General features: G+C 39.4%; 1 protein-coding gene across 2 annotated transcripts in view; it reads left to right on the top strand.

The window, feature by feature from the left end:
- The window catches only part of NEBL (nebulette), a 382,588-nt gene that overhangs the window by 187,142 nt on the left and 173,462 nt on the right, over positions 1-21,984 (top strand). The gene's annotated exons all lie outside the window — the stretch shown is intronic.

Genomic DNA, 21,984 nt, shown 5'->3' on the forward strand with positions numbered 1-21,984 from the left:
TATAATTGAAACTTTGTAGCCTTGAGTGGAGCTAAGCCTCCTGCTCGCTCCGTGGCCGTAGCCATTTTTGTTGGGATTTATTTATCTTCTATAATTTAAACTTTGTAGCCTGGAGTGGAGGCCTGGGCTGGCCAGGGCAGGCGGAAAGCTTGGCTTCCTCCATTGCTGGGGGCAACTCAAGCCTCCTGCTCTCTCCAGCTCTGTGGCTGCCGCCATTTTTGTTGGGATTTATTTATCTTCTATCATTGAAACTTTGTAGCATTCAGTGGAGGACTGGGTGGCAAGGGCAGGTGGAAAGCTTGGCTTCCTCCATTGCCGGGGAAACCCAAGCCTCCCTCCTGCTCTCTGTGGCCGCAGCCATCCTGGTTGGGTTTATTTGCATACTCGCTTTTGATTGGCTGGTGGGTGTAGTGGAGGTATGGTCAATTTGCATATTACTCTTTTATTAGATAGGATATCATTCTTTATTTCCTCTTGATGCTTGCAGAAGTTGTTGATTTTTTGCATCCAACCAGTTTAGAAACTGTAGGGCCCTTACTTTGAATTCTTTTTTTGACATATTGCATGCCTCCGTCTCATTTAGTTCCTTTTCTGGCAACTCTGCCTTTTCTTTCCTTTGGGGTTGTTTCTTTGTTTCCCCATTTTCCTCTCACTGAAGGGTCTAAATGCTAAGTTGCGTGAGGCCTGTGGCTGCAGCGGCATGCTTGGCAGGAGGGTCTTGCACTCAGAGACTCCCTGGAAGGCCCAGGGTCTGGGATGTGTGGGGCCTGTGGTTGAAGTGGTGGAGCTGGTGGGAGGAGAGTGTGCTGTGGGAAGGACGGAGTCCCAGTGTCCATTGGTCTGCAGCTGAGGTAGCAGGTCTTTAGCCGGAGTGGCTATAGGGTCCAGAGTGGTACCTGAGTCCAGTCTGGATGGTGGTGAGGCTGGGTTCCTAGTCACAACATCTCTCCCCTACAAGATGGCATGGTTTCTGTGTCAGAGCTGGCTGCCCCGGGAGTGATTGCAGTGGTAGCAGGGGCTTCCTATCTAATAGAGCCCAGTCTGCCAGCCCCTGAAAGTCCTGCAGCATCTAACTGTCACACACACACACACACACACACATACACACACACACACACACACACACACACACACGTCCACACACTCCCCTTTTGCTCCCTTACTTACTAACACTCTCTTCCTCACTGCCATCCTGCCACCCGCCATTTTTGCATCCCTAAATATCAATAGCACCATTTTTTTCCCCCATAGGAAATCAAATGAGATAAGATTTTTCAATATAAAGTGGATGCTTGGATTTATTATCCTCTTTCTTCCTTTTATCATTCTGAAAAGTATGATTTCACTTTTTTATTCTCATTTGTTTCATTTTAAATTTTCAAGTAAGTTTTGGCTAAGATACATCGTAGAAGTTAATAATGAAGAGAAAAAGTTTTAGGTCATTTATGAAACTGACTTTTTCATTATATTTCAATGATAGTATAGTTCAAGAACCTGTAAATTGTACTTTGTGCGTGTAACTGTATTTTGGTATGTCAAGGTAACTACAGAACTGCAGAATTTACTTTTGAGAGAGGTTTTAGATGTCATTTGGTTTAATCTTTCTTAAGCTGTGACTTAGGCGAGTGAAAACGACTGCGTACCAGCACACCTGGGAAGATGGTTGGCTGTGCTGATGCAACATGGAGTTGCTTCTGTTAGAATCTAACCTGGATGTACTTTGGAAATTTTGAAAGGAAGAGAATAGTTATTAAATTACATTCAGCTTAATTATTTTGCTTAGGTCAATGAGATATGTGACATTTCTATTACTTTTGGCTTTATTTTAAAATTTTTACTTGTTTTTGAATAGGCTAATCTAGTTATTACAAGAGATAAATCAACTTTCGAACTGTAGGACTATTTTCTGTTAATTATATTATATGCGGGTTACATTTATTATTATGTGGATTATACATATGTGGATTGCTTTACATGAATTACGTATTGTATACATTACATGGTTATATTTTATTCACTTGAAAAAAGAAAACAAGAAATTATGATGTACGATTGCCTCAGATGGGTGTTCCCTCATTTAGCATTTTGCCTGTTTTGATGTAGTCTGTTTCCTCCCCCATTCCCCAGAACAAGGACCATTCTCCATGCTTGTAATGTCACTCAGTCCAGAATATACCAAAACCCTTAATCTGAAGAGATGTGCATATAGAATTTTAATTTATTGCACAAATTATTTTATAATAGCAATAATGGGAAAAAAAATCTGAAATTACCCAGAGGCCCATTTCCTAAGAATCTAATGCACCAAGATTTTTATTTTCTTCTAGGCCTTCTATATATGGTTGCTTGCTTTTTTTAGAAAACATAATTTTAATCATAGCTCACATATGAATCTTTTTATTTAGGGCTGATCTCCACCCTGAATATTGTTACATTTAGCGTAGATGAATACTTATAATTGCAGACTCTATTTGGGAGGTGCGTTTATTTATTTATTTATTTTTCAAATAGAACAGAAGAATTCTATATTCTTACTACTATGACATTTCTAACCAAAGTGAGTAACAGGTTCAGGGAGAAATTTGGCTGAAGATAGTCTGATATTTAATTAGCAGTTTAGATTGAGATTTTATGATAATACAGTTGATGCATGTTCTGGTATTTTATGTGGGGGTAATTTTGTTTAGATGTCCCAGAGCTTGATTTAAAAAAGAATATTTTTTGGAACTCAGTTTGCTGTGGGGATGGATCCAGGGGAGACTGAAGGCTTTCTAGAAATGGGAGGCATTTTCTTTAGGGAGAAGGAAGGGCTGTGATGGACAAGTGCTCAGCAATGCATGGGGACTGATTTTCCAGGGCTCTTTGTAAACTCCAGAATGAAAACAGTGTTTCCAACGTATAGAATGTGCCCAATTTTCTAGCTTAAAAAAGTTGCATCCACAGTGTTAGAGGGTACAAACTTCTCATTGTCAAAAGCTGATGAAACACAGCTATTTTTATGTTGGGTTGAAAATTTTTAGCAGTTTGCCTTCTCTCTCAAAGTAATAGTTTTAGTTAAATATTTTATCTTGTTTTTTATGAAAAACAGAAATAACATTCCATTCTACTAGATTATTTAGTTTTGTCCCTTGGATCCTGTCAAATAAACTGACAACTACATTGTTCCGATAGCTTGGAAACAAATAATTTTGTTATTAAGTTGAAATAACATCATGATAGCATCGTGATAGTTTGATTTGGAATCAATGTAGAAATCAATGTAGCTTAAACAAGTTTGATATTAGATTTTTTGTTATGTGTTCTTTGTGTATATGTTTTTAATGTGATCTTGACTTTTATAGAAGTTTGTAGATTTCTTTTTTTTGAAACTAAACTTGTTGGATTTTGAATGTTTGCCTGGAAAGCTTCAATATTAGAAAGTGCTTTTTTCCTCTTGATAGGTTTTGATTAAAAATTAATTATTGGGTGAGCCATTTAATATTTTTACCTTTTGATAAATGACATGGATTTACAAGATAGATAAATTAGAGTAAATTACTTTCTCTCTAAGAAAGTAATTACTGTAAAAGGATTTTAAATACCAGCTCCCCAAGGCATTGAAAATGGGGCTTGATTAACTAAAGTATAACTTACAGTTAGCCATAAGAAACCAGTATTTCTTAGCGTCTGATAGGTTTAGGCATTTTTCCTTTGCTGTGTGTATCAAGTGTAGCATTTTTCTGGAGCTTTTCATAGCAGAGGTAAGTGCATATGTGTCATTAGTTTGTGGCTGGGCTGCCCAGTTGGCCTAGCCAATTCATTAACGAGGCCAAGGGTTGGTTTCTGTCCCTGGACAAGCCAATTACTGTAAGTTCTCTCTGCCCCGTATGCATTAGACTGCAGCAGTTATCATGGGATGCCTGTGAATACTTAGAAACAGATATTTTTGGCACATATCTTTGCAATTTGAGAACAACTGGTATATTTATTGCTATGGAGAACTGGAATGATTAAGGAAAGAAAGTTATTTTTCAAGTTCAGCGTTATGGTTAGCCAAAGGTTAATCAGAAAACTCCCTTTACTTAACTGATGATTTTTGAAAATAGTTCTAAAATATGTCAAAATTAAGCCATGGTTAATGTGCAGTGCACAATTTCACATTAGAGTAGAAACATACTTGTGTGTTTTTGTTTTTTTTTCATTTGGTGAGCATTACAAGCTGTTTCAGAGTAATTTTTCTCACCATATTTCATGGTTAATTATCTAGATAATTTTACAGAATGCATCATAAATGTTTAGCATCAATGAGACGTATAGAGATCATCTACTTTAATTTTCTCACCTTACAAGTGAAGAAATGTGATTCCCAGGAAACCTGCTGAGGTCACGCAGAGTGTTAGGCTTAGCTCCAAGTTTAGAATCTAGGTTCCTTCACCAGCATGACCCATCCCCAAACTCTGTTCCCAGAAAGGGGGGGTGTCTGCCTGCTCAGGATATCAGCTTCCAGCCTTAGCATTTTCTTTATTCTTTATTAAAATTAGCTTATAGCTAAAACATTCTAGTGAATGTTATGAGGTATTCCTGCAATCCATTTCAAGTTCATTGTATATTTGTTCAAATCTATATAAAATGTGGCATTCTTATTTAAGATACTAGAGGCCTAATGCACGAAGATTCGTGCAAGAATAGGCCTTTCTTCCCCTGACTGCCGGCACCGGCTTCCCTCCAGCACTTGGGATCCAGGCCTTCACTCTGGCTGCTGCCTTCCGCCTTCGCTCCTGCCAGAGCCGCCTTCCGCCTTCACTCTGGCCCTGCCGCCCTCCTGTAGCTTCCTCTGCCCCCTCCCCTCCTCCCCCCCTCATAGCAGGCGTCCTGCCCCGTCCCAGCCTCTCCGGGCCTGTGTGCGTATGCACTGCCCAGAGGCTTGGAGTGGCTGAGGCGGGGCGAAATGCCTGCGTTATCGCCATGGTGACGACGCAAGCGTTCCAGCCCGGCTGCCGCCATCTTTGTTGTGTCAATTTTGCACATTTCCCTCCTTATTGGCTGTGGGCGCTTCCATCTTTGTCATGGAGTGACAGTCAATTTGCATATTCCATCTTTACCACCACTTAGGTGAAATGGTTTTAGTTTTTGCCTATTGATTATGGATGAGTTTAGATAGGATGATTTTCCTGATATGAGACTTGATTCTTTCTTTTCTAAAAACATATTTTTAAAATATATTTTTATTATTTTCAGAGAGGAAGGGAGAGGGAGATAGAAACATCAATGATGAGGAAGAATCATTGACTGGCTGCTTCCTGCACACTCCCTACTGGGGATCGAGCCTGCAACCTGGGCATGTGACCTGACCAGGAATCAAACCCTGACCTCTTGGTTCCTAGGTCAGTGCTCAACCACTGAGCCACAACAGCTGGGCTTGATTATTTCTTTATATGGGCATTTCTAAACAAAACTATGATGAAAAAAGTAAAATATCAAAATGGCTAGAAAAAAACAAAAGATATTGAGGAAGATTTTTTTGTTAAGTGTTAAAAAATATTCAAAAGGGTATAAATGGGATGCTTGCCAGTTTTTTTCCTGACGTTTTTAGGATTTTTGCATAATGGAAAAAATATTTCAACAGAAACAGTGGGTATAAAAAGCTAAGTCACAGTTATCTTGTTTTTAATCATTTTGTGGAATTAACATCTTCTGAATATTGTTTTAAATAATGTTTTAGTTATATTATTGTTTAAATAATGTTTTAGTTATATTATACTAGAGGCCCAGTGCACATGAAATCATGTGTGAGTAGCTCGCTTCAGCTTGTCTCAGCTGGCCGCCCTGCCCATCAACGCTAGTAGCTTGAACCCCACCCACCTCAAGAGCCTTTTATGATGTAGATTATTGCTTAAGTGTGGTTATCACCAGCAGCTCAAATAGTGATATCCCAGAAAATTCTGGAAAACAGAATTCTTGTTTAACTCTTCTATTGTAGCATGTTGGAAAAGGGGACTCTCATCTGAGGAGTTGTTAAAAAATGTTTAAACAATGTTTTATAATTTTTTTTGGTTTCTTTAACATCATGACAGATTCCCAAACCATATGCAGATGGTTTTCAACTAACCACTGTTTAGGATTATCTGAACCACTTTTCTGTTAGTGTGTGTAACCGAGCTTTGATCACAAACAGCTGTGTCAAGCCTTAGCCCTACAGATGAAAGGTATGAGACTGAGAGGAAAGTAATCTGGAAGGCTCTAAAACCCATTTAGATATTTTATATGATAACAAAATGTATATGAGTGTACCAATTAGGATTCCATTTGCGGCAAGTGCCAGAAACCCTATCTGGCATTGGGATTGCTGGCTCAGGTGTCTGAGTAGCTCGGGGGGTGAACTTGACTTTAGGGCAGGGCTGCTTATGGGTTCCCAGGGGATCTCTCCATGCCTCAGTTCTGTGGGAACTCCATGGTTTACCTCCCAAGGCTGCAAGATGGTGCCACACCTCAGCTTACGTCCTTGAAAGTGCCAGTTAGAGTGAAAGAGAGGCTCCCTCCCACCAGTGATGTCACGGATTCTCTCTTCCTTGGCTGGACATTGTGTTCCCTGCTGAAGGAACACCCGAGAGAGGGGAATGCAGCGTTAGGTGTGGCCAGTTCCTCGTCACATATCCCCCTTTGGAAAGAGATGGGGAGACCTGAGTTTTCAAAGGAAGTGAGGGTGTTGTACCAAAAGAAGGGGTGATGGATGCTGGGTGGTCCAAGAATAACAAATGCTGGTTTGCAATATAGGTGATAGTTCACGTTTTCCACCTTGTAATCATTTTGTAATTTTGCATTTATTGTGAAATGCAATAGTACCCTTTATTTTATAATACTAGGAAGGGAGTGAGACAAACTATTTTCCTGGGTTTGTGAAGCCAACATTCAAATGCCTTTTTGTTTTTGGGCTTATATTAGTATTTGAAGCTGCTTTGGCCGACTGTCCCATGGGACTTAACCTTGAACCATTATGTTTATTTTTGAACTGTAGGTGTTTCTCTCTAGCCAGTGTTCCTGAAACACGAGGTTTGAACTTGTACCCACATGGAAGACAGTGAATGAAATCACCTGTGTGTTAAATGAGGGTATCCACTGAGTTTTAGTGAGGGAGCTGTGACTAAAAATATGATGACGCCGAGGCTTTCACGGAATGTTTTGAGCAGGGTTCTGATCAGACTTGGGAAAAGATGAAATTCTTGCCTGTTGGAAGAGAAAAATAATAAATTTAAAGTATGTTCAGTGTATGAGATGATTCAAAAAGTATTGATACTTATGTAGAAAATGACTATTGCCAACAAAAGCAGCAAGAAGGGCCAATGCTGGGGCAGTGATCACCAGCTAAGCCTCTCCCGGTGCCTTTTCTAGAACTCAGGGTGGTGTTGGCTGTGCGGTCACGGTCACACTGGCCTTGAGGTGTGAGAAGCTCTCTCCATTTTAGTGGCCCCTGATGACAGTTTGCAGAGGCTTTGGGGAACATGAGTACAGAATGGAGACAGGGGAGGGATGTGACCAGGGAGACACGCAAAGGTCCAATCACAAAGCTGTGGTGTCCAGACATTACCCAGGGACGGTGCGGCCACACGGATGCATTTTAAACTGAGGAATGAAGTCCCCAGGTTTACCGTTTGAAAGCTCATGTTGGGTGCAGCTTGTTGAGGGAATAGGACAGGCAGAGGGACAAGTAGGAAGGCTCTGCAGTCATCCAAGTGAGTGGTGGCTGGAATGTGGCAGTGGCAAAGGGAATGGAGACCAGTGGATTGGATTTGGGATAGTAAGGAAAGAAAATCATTAGCATTTGCGCCTGGGAGTTGGGTGGGATGAGAGAGGAAAAGGAATAAGAGGAAATTGAAAACCTGGAAATCAACTTGTTAATTTTATGTAGCAATGTCATGAATAAGGTGGACTCACAAGGTCAATTCATTTTATACTAATAACCTGCATACTTTTCATTTAGAAAAGTAAAAGGATTTGATGCTCTGATTATAGAATTTAATCCAGATGAGCCTTTCCTGTGACTGGGATTAAAAGGTCTCAAACCAGGGGACTGTTTACAAAGATGGGGAATTTATGGTTGAGCAAATTTAAATTTAAATCTTAATTCAGGCCTGTCCTTTAACTGGGGGATTGCCTAGCTGATGACATATATATTTTATATTTTGTTCTTTAATTTCTCCTGCAGTGTTTAAGAAATGTTGGGAGCCTTTTAAACTGAAAAAACAAAACACACCACACATTTTAAAAAAGGATTTACATTTTATGTTACACATAGTGATTTAAGATTAAATTTATGTTAGATAAATTATTTGATTCTCTTTGGGCAAATACTATTTTCCCTCTTCTTGAGCAAATAGAAGAGATGAGCAAGGAGATTTGGCTTGAGTTCCAGATAAAACTGGGGGTATAATTATTCCTTGCACTGCACTGCTGTATTAAGCAGGGCTGCCTCAGAACCTGACTTAATGGATTACGGCAAAGGGTGGTTGGCAGGGAACTTTCAAAGGTACCATTCTGATGCTTTTGTTCCATTTGCCTTTCAAGTTTAATGCTAGTTGGTGCAGACAAACAGTACAGATTCCACAATGTTTTTCACCCCTGGTGAGGGGCCTTTTGGTTGCTTCAATCTCAGGCAAAGGAATTGGAGCAGCCAGTGGATCTGGTGGAATTAGTCTTTATCTGGCTCCAGCTCCTCCCCCACCTCATGCTCCGGGCTTCTGGGCCAGGTTGCCCGCCGTGGTTCTCTCCTCTCCTGCAACCCTAGTCTTGTAGCTCTGTGTGAGAGCTGTTATCAATTTCAGTGGCTATGGTTTGTTACCTCTATTTGTACTATAACTAGAAATTTGATAGGGTTATGTACCAGTCAGTTGATTTAGATGTCAGGTGTAGATGCAGCAAATCAACTCTGACAAGTCAAACATCAGTGCAAAGGGTGGGGGTGGGGCGGGGCAAGGATGACCTACAGATAGAGGAAAGTAAAATACTTTACAACCTCACTTCCTCTTTTAACTCGAGGTCAGTACCTTAGACCCTTTAATTGGTCCCTTCCTGAGTGAATGTGACATAGGGACTTCCGGCTCCTATCTGCAGGGCAGTGACATGGAGGCTGCTTTTGGAGGGCTGATGCTGGCATTCACGGAGATCTGACTTTGGGTGTTCTGATGAAAACATCTGGGTCTGGAAACTTGATTTTGACTGAAGCTGAGATTAAGGCCTCAGAAAACAAGATTTATTAATGCCAGAGTCAGTTTACATCCATGTAACACAGAGAGCCTTGTGTTTTTAGTAAGCTCTGCTCCTTTCTTTAGGTGAGGTGAGGGCCCAATGCTTTGCATACCTTTGTCTCCCCAGGTTCCGCAGTCCAGCAAAGATTTGACGAGTACTCCTCACTGGTTTGCAACACAGTAAACACCCGATTTTGTGGACCTCGATTTAACGGACTTAATATAGTGGACAAATGCCGGTCCGTATTTCATATGTGAAGATTACCATCCTGTTAATTTTAAAATGCTTTTAACCAAGATTTGCTTATAATTAAATCAACAGGTTATTTTTTTGTTGTTATTAATTCAATGTTATTTTTAACAAATTTTAGCAAATAGGCCATATGTTGGAAAACACACTGTAGTAATTTCGCTGACATAAATATGACATATCTACAACTATAGTCTACATATTTAAATCCAAGAGTCACCGCTTGTAAACAATGCTCAGCTAATGATTAGTATGTGATCACACCACACCCAGAGCGGTAATTTGCACGCTCCCTACTGGGGATCGAGCTGAATCCTGGGCATAGGTCTTGGCAAGGAATCAAATGGTGACTTCTTGGTAGATGGGAAGACGCTCAGCCAATTGAGCCTGGGATTAATAGGTTTAAGTTTCTTAGAATCCTTCTGTTTCTTTCTTGATTGGTCAAATAACAGTACCTCTGAGCTTTCCCAATATCGAAATCTCTTTACAGCCCACTTTGAATATACTGGGTGGGGCAAAAGTAGGTTTGCAGTTGTGAGTTCTTGAAACACTAAGTTTATTCGTTTGTTTTTTTAAGTTCTCACCCGAGAATATCTTTATTGATTTTTTTTTTTTTTAAAGAGGGGAAGGGAGGGAGAAAGGAAGGGAGAGAGGGAAAGACGAAAGGACGGAGAGAAGCATCAGTTAGTTGCCTCCCATATGTCCCTGATTGGGGAATAGAACCCAAAGCCTAAGTATGTGCCCTGACCAGGAATCAGACCTGAAACCTTTCAGTGCATGGAATGATGCTCCAGCCAACTGAGCCACAACAGCCAGAGCCCGGGTTTATTCCTATATTATTATTTATTAACTAGGGGCCCAGTGCACGAATTCGTGCACCTTGAAAGGAACTGTGGGCCTGGAGGCTGCAGGAGGCACAGCGGTGGGTCTTGGCCCAGCCCCTCCTGCCACGGCCCCCGGTCCCCTCTCTGCCGGCAGCCCCCTCCCGCTGCCGCCACTCCCACTCGCTGAAGGTGCCAGACCTGCTCGCACCTGCTGACGGTGCAGAGCGATTGGGGCCGGCACCAGCAGCGGGTGCGAGTTGGGCTGGGCCCATCAGTGGGTGCAAGTGGCAGCTGCTGCCCCAGTCACCCCTCAGGAGCAGGGGGAGGTGGAGAAGCCCTCGGGGCGATTGGGGCCAGCAGCTGCAGCTCACACCCGCTGACGGTGCCGAGCGATCAGGACCGGCACTGGGTGCCGGCAGCGGGTGTGAGTGGGGCTGTGGCCGGCAGCTTTTGAGAGGTGGCTGCCAGCCCCAGTCACCCCTCAGGAGTAGGGACCAGTGCCAGGCGCCAGCAGCGGGTGTGAGTGGCGGCTCCGGTGCTGGCTGTGGGTGTGAGCAGGAACAAAGAATTTTCAGTAACCACCAGAGGCTCACCCCGATGACAGTGACCGGTGCCCTGCCTTGGTCTGGCGCCCCCACTCACGTGCTCCACCATCCCGCCATGGCTGACGCCTGCCATGTTCCGTCAGCATGACATAGTGACTGGTTGTTGGGTTGTTTGGTTGTTCCAGTTGTTCTGCTGTTCAATCTATTTGCATATAAGCCTTTTATTATATGCTATATAATATATAGGATTGTATAGGATTATTGCATGACTTTCCATACTCAAACTCTAAACCTACTTTTGCCCCACCCTGTATAGCTTTGCCTTGGCATCTACCTGAGCAGAAAATTCCTCATTTGCCAGTGGTAGGTTGGGTAGGAAGCAGTTTCCCCAGTAATGGTTAACATGACTAAGAGATGCGGCTGGTATTTTCCCACTTAGTTTTGTGAAGTTACAGAACGAATGTAAAATCACTGATCAGCTGCCTCCTGCATCCCCCACATTGGGGACTGAGTCTGTAACCCAGGCATGTGCCGGACTGGGAATCGAACTGTGACCTTCTGGTTCATAGGTCAATGCTCAACCACTGAGCCAAGTTGGCCAGAGTGAATGTAGGTGTTCAAGTGCAGCTCATCTTGACAGAGATTTCAGTATACTCTGTAAGCACAATTCAAAGAAATAATGAATTTATATTCAGGGTAGTTTTGTTTGAGTTTATTTAAAGCAATGAAACACACACAATCTCTATAATAGCTCTTGCTACTGAAGTATTGATGGTGCTGACAAAGAGAAAACTCAGACCAGATGGTTTCCAAACAGTGGAACCACCTGGCTCTTTGGCAATGCCAATTTATTCCTGTTTCTCAAATAGCTGTACTTTCACAGACTGTGAAATCTATAAGTGAGATGTTCACGGGCTCAGGGGGCTCAGGCAGAACAACATTCCAAAACTGGGATTATTAGGGGACTTTAAAAACTTATCCACGTCAACTCAAACTGACCCCTCTCTTCCACTTTCATTACTTTTAGAGTCCCATTTTTTCTTCTTTCTCTTTGTAACTATGAAACTCAGTTCTTCTTTATTTTCACATTGCAAATAAAAAAACTCTATTGCTTCTTGCTATGTTTATTCTGGAGAGAAAATTTGTTCTTTGGGGAAAAGGAGTCACCCAGAGCCTGTTAATGAATTCAGACCGAAGGGGAGCCTTTCAGGTGAGCAAGGGAAGAATATAGTAATTGCATGTGTAGCACCACGAAATTCTACTGAATCATGGAACTTGAAACTTCATAGAAATACAGCCAAGATAATATATTAATTGATGTGCAGATTTATGCAGTAGTCTTTCCAATTATAATGTTAAGTTAAATGTTGGGATTTTCTTAGATTATTTAGTATCTAATTTTTCATGTTGGAAATCAGAGTCAATTTAAAAGTGAAAATCTGAATAATCTATAGACTTTTCTCAGTTGGTGCTTGAGGATGGCAATCATTTTAAAGCTTCAATTTGAAGTACTTAACCTAGGTTTTTACTCACTCATTGATGAATACTCACCGAGCATCCAATTGGTAGTGTGTGTAACCATTCAAGGTCCAATACTGGCCAGTGTCTGTAACATGTAAGACAATTTAAACATTACTTCAGATATTGTGCACACTATTGTTTAAATTCTAGTCTTTTAAAAGAAATAATCGTATATTTTTGTTAAAATTACGTTTCATTCCAAGTAAGGTCTTCGAAGTCTACAAAGTGTTTAAATTACCATCTTATAGCATGACAGGGAAGAAGGGAAAAAAGCTTTTAGCACGGATGTGGGTTTGAATCCTGACTCTGCTGCTCACCAGAAAGTGATGCTAGGCTTGTGTCTTCCCCATGAACCTGCAGTTTAGTGAATTAATTAGGATTTTTGGCTGCAAGGGAAAAAGAACCCAATCCTCATTAACTTGAACAAGATGATAATTTTTTGAGGGTATTAGGGTACAAAAATCCAAGGGCAGGAATGTGCTTGTTTGGGCTTTAGGAACAGTGGGAATCAGGACTTAAATGCCACCAGACCAGGACTCTGTTTTTGGCAGGTGAGGTGCATCTGCCTGCTGTATTCTGGGGGTGGCAAACCTGGCTGTTGATAGTTCTCAAGTTTTAAATCATAGAGTTTTAGTTACCAGAGGGAGAGACTCACTCTATATTTTGGGTCCTCACTCCCAAATCCCCCAAACATCTTGACTTGGACTAGCTTAGGTCAGATGACTGCCTTTGGGCCAATCAGTGGTGGTTAAGGAAGTGGGTTTTTTTGAAAGATGGTGCCTCTTGGGCCAACCATAATGGAGGGAGTGAGGCATGGGACTATTACTAGGAGGAAGGGGGTTTTGGGTGGGCCAAACAATAGGTTTTCTATTGAGAAACTAAATTTTTCATATGTAAAAAATGGTAAAATTGATATATCTTTTATGGAGTGGTTTTGAAGATGAAACAAGTTAGTCTGTCAAATGTCTAGTGTAACGTCTGATACCTTGTAGTTCTTTAATAAACCATAGCTGCTATTATATAGCAGGGAGGCAACAAGCCAGCATTTCTCAAAACTCACACTAGTAATCAATGTTGAAACTCTGAGAATCCATTATTTTCCACTTCATTCTTCAACACTTCCAATATATTTATTTCTAATAGTTTCTTCCCTGCCTAAGACCTAGGTTTCTGGTTATAACATAGATATGTTAATAACCTGTTGACATTTCTAGGATTTTATATTTTAAGTAAAATTTTGTATTAAGGATTTAATCTTGAAAAATTTTGTATTAAAAGCCTTGCTGAGATCCATGGGATTTTCTGTGTGGTGAAAGCTGTCTATCATGGAAGCTAATCTCAGTGTCATTTGTGTGTACTGCATTTAGATTTATTATTCTTTCGCATTTTTTTCTGTTGCATTTTTTCCTTTATCAGTTTGGTAGAAGTGGAAGGAGCATTTTCTTATAGAAAAACAGTCAGTGTTGTCTGATGGATAATGCCATTGAAGTGTAGAAGGGTTGTTAGGACCAATTTTAAGTGACATTATCAATCTGTTAGGGAGCAGGCATGTGGAAGAAGGGAGGGATCATCTGTCACCTTCATCAACTGTGACTCTGAGATGAAGGGCGGGTTATTTTCACTTTCATGACTGTTTCGTGTTAGTTCAGCTCTGTTTGTTTACATTTGCTTGAGTTTGATTTTACCCTTATTTCTTTTCTATATCAAAGTTTGGATGTAGCTTTCTTTCCTGAATCACTAACTCCCTAATTCTTTTTTTATTTTCTTAACTGGACATTATGCATTTCTTAATACTTTGTAATTCAGACTATGCACACAGGAATGTTCCCTGTTGTAATTTATTTTATTCTCCTTAATTTAACCTTGCATGGTATTTTCTGGTTCAAAATAATTTCAACATATTCCACTCTGTGTGTGAATTAGGCTATTTATATTTTAAAATTATAATCATGTAATGGGATGAGGCTGGTTTTCTCTAAGGGATTAATAGCTGAGAGAACACGTGTCCAGAAATAAAAATTAATAAATCATCTGAATTATTAAATGTTATTTAAAAATTAACATGGCAACAATAGAGCAGCAATACTCAGGGTCTGTGAATCCATTACTCTCCAGGACTACATCGGGTATTAGAATACTAATTGTTTTTGCCTCTGCAGTACCTGATAGTTACTTGGATGATACTTTAGTTTCCTGAAAAAGATAATCACCATCACCAAATACTTAATTTGCTCCCCAGATTAATTTATAACTTATAAGCAGAATTTGGTGGATTAGTTACATTTTTCTATTGTGAAATTCTTGGTGAAAATATGCAGTATGTGTATATATTTTAGGCTCTAATTTTCTTTATTAACACAGGCAAGATTTTTTGCTTTTAATCAATTTTCACCAATACTACAGTTTTGGCAATGGCATTCTTCTTTCTGGTCTGATCCTTATTAATCAAAACTTTAAATAATTACTTTGTTCAAAAGAAATACCCAGGAATACATTTTGAATGAAAAAATGTGAACTGTGTTAAGCTTTTCTTTGGGTGATAATTTTTGTACCTTTTGTGACATCACAGAAACCATTACAGAAAATGAATTAGTTACAATTTGAAGTTATGTAGATCTTCTGGAATGCTCTAGTTAGAAATATTCAGTTGGTTCCATTTCCTCTCTGTTTATAGGACATTACTTTTATCTATCTGTGTTCAGTTTAATATTTTTATTCATGCATTTTTCATTGTCAGACGAAATGAAAGATAATGTCTAGGGAAATGCTAGAGAGAGACTTCTGTCCCCTATTAGCTCTGTATCCTCCTCAAACTCCTTTCCTTCGTTGATAAAATGGTCATTAAAATGTATATGAGAGAGGATTTCTCTGAAGATAATATAGGTAAAACATATTTTAGTTTTCACTTAATTTTAAAATTTATATTCTATTTTTGTCCAGAGAAAGCTGAAGGAGCTCCTGAATGCAGGAGGCACAGGGCTGGCCCATGTGGTAGGATGTATTCTCTAGATGTTCTCAGTACAGCTGCTGGGATGTAGTAGACACTTAATAGATGTCAGGCATTATTGTTGTCTCATTTAATTCTCACAAAAGTGCTGTCAATATGGTACTACAATTATGCTCATTTTGTGCATGAGCAAACTGAGGCTCAGAGAGATTAAGTAACTTGCCTAAGGTCACACAGCTAATAAGAGATGGAACCAGAGCCCAGGACATGCTTGTCAAATTCTGAGCTTGAGCTGTTAACTCATAAGCTACTTGTAAGTGTCTTAGGGGTGATTTTTAATTATCTTATTGAGAAATTAATTAAGATATGCCTTATTATGCATTCAGAATATTTATTTCAAATGAAATTGAGATTTCACTGTCTTTAACTGAAGACAGTTCAGTTAAAGTAAAGGGATTCCAACTGTGATAAAGTTGGATTGTGAATATGCATAGAATGGACAAATCTGAAAATATCAGTAAATACCCCTGCAAATGCAGTGAGAGGCTAATTTAAGACTTAGAAATCTATGAAAATTAGTTTTAATGCTTTTTAATTATGTTTGAAAAGGTAATTAAGAATTTAATTTTATTTAATTAACCATACATTTACAAATTATCACATTAATTGATAAAAAAGCAAATTTGCTTTTTGAGCTCATTTGACTTAACGTTTGTTAAAATTAACTTCACCTTAAAAAAGCCCTTAATCAGATTTTCCTTTGTAGTTGTTTAATTTCCATGTAGCATGATAAGATTAGCCAGTTTTCTGCCTTTTAGACATTAAAAATACAAAACTAGATAGAAATCAATCATGAAATAGTTATGAAGCTTTTAATACATGCTTAGCACCAAGCAAAATGCGGTGAGATAGAAAGAAGCATATGGTCCACGTTCTCCAGTACTTTAAAATCTACGGAACTATGTAAGAGAGTACACAATTGAGCGCTGAATTTTGCAGATCAAACTAAGAATTTTGCATGTAGTTTAAAAATGATACCAACCTCATAATCTACCCTTGACGAAATATAAAGTTTCCATCATGCCATGAAAGATAATAAAATTGGTATTGATTTCATGGTATCAGGTGGAGACTGTGTGTGAAATAAAGGGGAAAAGAACATGAACCAGTAATAAAATTGTCTGTAGACTTTAGGTTTCCATTAAACACATCCTGACAAGGTAAGCTGCTTTAAGGCTAAATGCTATTCTCCTTTTGTTGACCCTCTGGCCCTAGATTCTTCTTAGCCATCTGGTCTATCATGATTGGCCAAGGATCCCCTCCCACTGCTACTGTTGCTCACTATTCCATGCATGGAATCTTTTCCAGCACCCTTTCACCCTCTCTCAATTCCTATTTTTCCTGCCTTTTTGCCTCACTCAATTCAGTGTTTGCCAATATGCTAGTAGTTAAATGGCTTCATTGAAATGAAGAAACTTACAGTGACTAATCTAACTTTCTGCAGAGGGATACCCACTGGCTCACTCGCCATTTACAAAAACCCCACTCTTGTCCTTAGCTGACTGAAAGTATCAACTGATTTCTGGTTCTCGTCTTCTCTTTCTATTCTCCTGCTCATGACTTTGGTTTAACCTCTGGGTACTTAGCTTCCCCATCTGGGGTTTTAAAACTCTGCCCATGCTTTCTTTGAAAATGATTGTAAAATATTTGGTCAGTTCAAAATAATATATGGAGTGTACATGAAAGTTTTACAGTGCGGTAATAAAAGGATCGCGTGTGCATCTACTTTCCAACGTAAGAACTTGAACATCACCAGGAACAGTGAGGCTCCCCTTCCATGAGCAGCTCTCATTATTCCTCTGATGTCATGCATATCAAGTCCCTTCCCCCCATTTATTTACCACGTTTGTATGTATGCCTTGCTTTCCCCCTTCAACAAAATTTTCTGACATTCATCCATGTGAGCCATGCAGCTGGAGTTCATTTATTTTTATTCCTGGATAGTATTGCATTGCATGAAGATATATTAATTTGTTCATTGTCCTGTGATGGATGTCTAAGTTGTTTCCACTTTTTTTTTTTAATAATACAATTGTGTTATTATGGACATATTGGTCTATGTCTCCATATGCTCATGGTCAAGAGTTTCTTTGGAGAGGAACATAGTTGGGGCTGGAGCTGCCGAGCTGTAGGGTGTGTCCATCTTTGACCTCATTGCTGACTCTTATTTAATCTCCTTTCAATTTATTGTTCATCAATTTACCAGTCTCTGGTTCCATTGACTTCTTTAACAACAAATGGCTTTCTGCCTAAGAATGGCCTGTTTCTTTGGTGGTTTTAATTTTCCACATTTATTTATATTGTTATAATAGTAACATTGATGGTACTTGCAGTATTTGGGGGAGAGAACTCATATCTCAGAATTAGAAAATAATTCAGTTTGCAGCTCTGCTCACTATTTTGACACTGTGAGCCTTTTTCTTATGCTGGGCTAGCACCACCCTGGTTTCTACTATGAACTTCTGAGTGTTACTTGCTGATGACTCCAAACACAAAATATCACTGAACACACACACTTTGGTAGAAATGATCATATTTAAATAACACACATCATTTGTTTAGTAAGAAGGAGGAAACTAATATTTGCTAATGACCTACTAAGGGCATGTCCTTGCTTGACCTTTTCACATGTCATTTATGTTAACCCTCCGAACATTGTGTAGCATATTGCTTTTCTTTTTCCATTTTATGGCTGGGGATCAAGAGTATTCGAGAAATTGAACAAATCAAGACCACAGAACAAAATTAGGGTTTAAATTCAGGCCTTTTGACTCTTGATTTAGGGTTCTAATCTATAGTACAGGAAGAGAAATATTTATGTGTGTGTGTGTACATATGCAGATACATACATATGGATTATGTCAATACTAGGTAGCACTCAGTGTTTGAAATACATTTTTATGGTACTTCTGAAGAAAAATATGGCAAATTGTATGGCCTGTTGTATATATTTCTTACATTTGACTTTAAGAATGCATTTCAATGTGCCTTTATTCATTTTTTAAGGGATAAGCCCATAACAAACTAAGACTGCATTACTTTTCATGCAGAGTACATTCTCTTTCTGAACTCACAGTGGCAACTTGATTCTGCTTTCCCTTCTCTTGTGTTCTTCCTGACCTATTCTGACTAGAGTATGCAGCTCACCTGGCCATCCTAGAGGGGAGGGGGTTGGGGACTGTGTGAGAAGGGTGAAGGGATTAAGCAAAATAAAAAAAAAAATCATGGAAACAGACAACAGTATGGTGATTGCCAGAGGGAAAGGGAGGTGGGGGGAAGTAGAGAAGGTAAAGGGAGGTAGATGGGGATGGAAGGAGACTTGACTTGGGGTGATGAACACACAATGCGATATACAGATAATGTGTTGTAGAATCATATACCTGAAACCTGTATAATGTTATTAACCACCTTCAATTCAATAAATTCCATAAAAAGGCAGTATTCCTGACCTTTCTCACTTCCTTTCTAGCTTCATTTTCTCTTAGACTCACCACTAACATACCATTTATTCAACTTATATAGACCTTGTGTCTTCTATTTCCCAGGATAATGTAAGCTTCCAGAGGTGTGGGATCATTGACCCTTTTTTTTGCTGTATTGTTCCCACACCTGGAATAGTAGTTGGCACATAGTAGGTGCTCAAAGGATTGAATAAATGAACATTTGAGGAGGATATTCCAGAGAATGGCATTCTGAGAATACTGCCATTGTTATTTGTGGGATCATCATGAGGTACTTTTTAACAGCAGAGTAAGCAAGAGACGAGATGATAATTTTGTATCCAGTCCTGAAGCATAAGGGAAGAAAAGGCATTTTTACTGAGGAAAGAGGAGTTTCTAAGAGAAATTTATAAGAGGCTCAATGAATACTTTGAGTTAATGTTGGATGCTTATATATAAAAGCACTTGCTATGGACTGAATGTCCCCCTGCTCCCCACCCAGTTCTTATGTTGAGACCTAATCCCCAGTGTGATGGTATTAGGAGGTGGGGGGGCCTTTGGGAGGTAATTATGTCATGAAGGTGGAGACCTCAGGAATGGGATTAGTGCCCTTCTAAAAGAGACCCCACAGAGCTCCCTCACGCCTTCCACCAATTGAAGTTACAGTGGTCTTTGAACCAGAAGCAGGCTTTTACCAGATACCAATCTGTCAGTGCCTTGGTCTTGGACTTCCCAGCCTCCAGAATTATGAGAGAGAAATTTCTGTTATTTGTAAGCCACCAGTCTATGGCATTTTTATTACAGCTGCCTGAATGGACTAAGATGGGACCTACGGCCAGCAGTTTCTTTCCAAATATGGTCTAGATCTGTGTTTCTTAGCTAATTTCCTGGGTCTTTCCCCTTCACCAGATGCTGCAGCCAAATGGATCCATTTTTCAGTCCCTGAATATGCGGTTCCTCTCTTACATCTGGAACTGGGTCAGACTTTGTCCCTCTGTTTCCACCCCTCTTCTTTCTTCCCTTCTCCGTCACTTCCTCTTTTTTAATAATTTGTTAATTAGCTCCCATGGGCCTGATGTTATGCTAGGTTCTGGGATCACAGTGATGAGTAAGATTTAGACCTTGTCACCAAGTTCCATGTGTTCTAGACCTAGTAGAGAGCTAGGCTTTAAGTGGGTGGGAGTGTAGAAAAGAGAGGCACTGACTAATGCCTCGAAGGCAATAAAGATCGACTGGGTGGGCTGGTGCTTGAGTTGGTGCTGAGACTATATAGGTTTGGTTTCGGATCTCACCGTTAAAAGAATTACACATCTTCTAAAATTCTGCAAACCATTTAAGAAAATGATGGTATCCTCTTCAGTATATTTGAGGCAAGCCCAAGTCATGATTCTTATGTGTCTTGTGAATGTGGAAAGGGCTGTTAAATGGTAATTAATTTAAAAATTATGATTCTAGGATTTAATGGTTTTTCTTTTCAGTTCTTTCTTTGAAAATTACTATTAAAAAACCCCTCAAACTAATCACAGAAGTATGTGCTTGTGCTGTCTCTGAAACTGGTGTTAATGATGTAAGAACTTGGCTTATAGTTTTTCTTCTTAATTCTTCATGCCTGTTGCTATCATAACCTCCTGATCGTTCTTCCTTTTACTATTTTACTGTTCTGTGCCCTAGTGCCAACTTCAAGCAAAGCTAAATGGCTTCCCTGCTTAGTTGTGCGTAAAACACCAAGAATGTACTGGTGTGTGTAACTTCACACATGCTAAGAGATTGAGGGTTTGAATGTTAATTTCATTTAGCATTTTCTTTTTTTTTTTTTTAAATATATACTTTTAATGAGAGGAAGGGAGAGGGAGAGAGAGATAGAAACATCAATGATGAGAGAGAACCATTGGCTGTCTCCTGCATGTCCCCTACTGGGGATAGAGCCCGAAATCTGACATGTGCCCTTGACCAGAATCAAACCCGGGACCCTTCAGTATGCAGGCTGACACTCTCTCCACTGAGCCAAATCAGGTAGGGCCATTGAACATTTTCTGTGGAAGAAAAAAAGGGTGATAAAGGCCTTTTATTTAGGGAAATAAAGTAAGGGTTTTAGTACTTTTATAAATTTAAATAAAAATATGTAGAGAAAATTAGATATTTTAAAGCTTAAGGTAATGAGACTATCTATATCTTTCTATTTGTTGTCATCTGGGATTTTTTTTTTTCTATCAAGCTTTTCTGGTAAAAGGAAATCTTCCAGTGGTTTCAAGAACAATAATGCCTGAGAGAACGGAATATTTAAATACAGACAACACTAAACAAAAACAGTCATTCCATGCTGAACTAAGGAAACTTGTAAAATTTATATTTAAAGTTACACTTACCGAATCATATTTTTATTAGCTACCTTAAATGTTAATTATTAAAATACGTTTTAATTTGAAACTGATGATTATGAATGTAAAGTGCGTTATCAAAACTGTTTCAGTATTTCTTAATATTTAGGCTTCTAAAGAAATAGGAACAGTCAGAGTGATATAACCATCTCAGTCACTGACAAACAGAATATTTAACTGGCATGACAGTTATCATCATTATGCTAATAATAGGAGATAGGGCTCTAGTAAGATTAAGCATTAGTTATTCCATTCCCTTAAGGAAACGGCAAAATTCAGCTTCACTGGGTTATAATTAGAAACAAAGTGTATTTAAACACTGAAAAAAAACCCAAAACTTAGATACTTTAGCACACTATGCTAAGGGCATGTGCTTCGAGCCTTTTAATCTCTAGGTGTGGCCTATGGTATAAATACTTCCATAAGCATTTACATACTTGACATTTAGCAATACAGCAGTGTGTAATCATACCACATGCTCTGCCTTATGAAATGGAACGAAAACTTTCTAAGGGCAGGGCGAGCTGCTGCTGATTTTGTATGTCTTTCTCATCCATAGTGCAGTCCGGGCTCAAAATGGTGCTTTGTCACCGACAAGATGGGGCACAGGCGCCGAAGATTAAGCTTTCTTGTTCCATGTTTTTCTTCAGCAGTAGTACAACTATTAATGGTGATAATAATAATAACTACTACAGAGCACTTGCTTGCTTGCCATTGGCTAGGTAGGACTACTGTATTAGATTTGATCCTATCCTTAGGACCTATGAAATAGCGTTACTTAAATATTGTTGTTGCCAT

This window comes from Eptesicus fuscus, chromosome 2 (genome assembly GCF_027574615.1).
Source record: "Eptesicus fuscus isolate TK198812 chromosome 2, DD_ASM_mEF_20220401, whole genome shotgun sequence".
Classification (NCBI taxonomy): domain Eukaryota; kingdom Metazoa; phylum Chordata; class Mammalia; order Chiroptera; family Vespertilionidae; genus Eptesicus; species Eptesicus fuscus.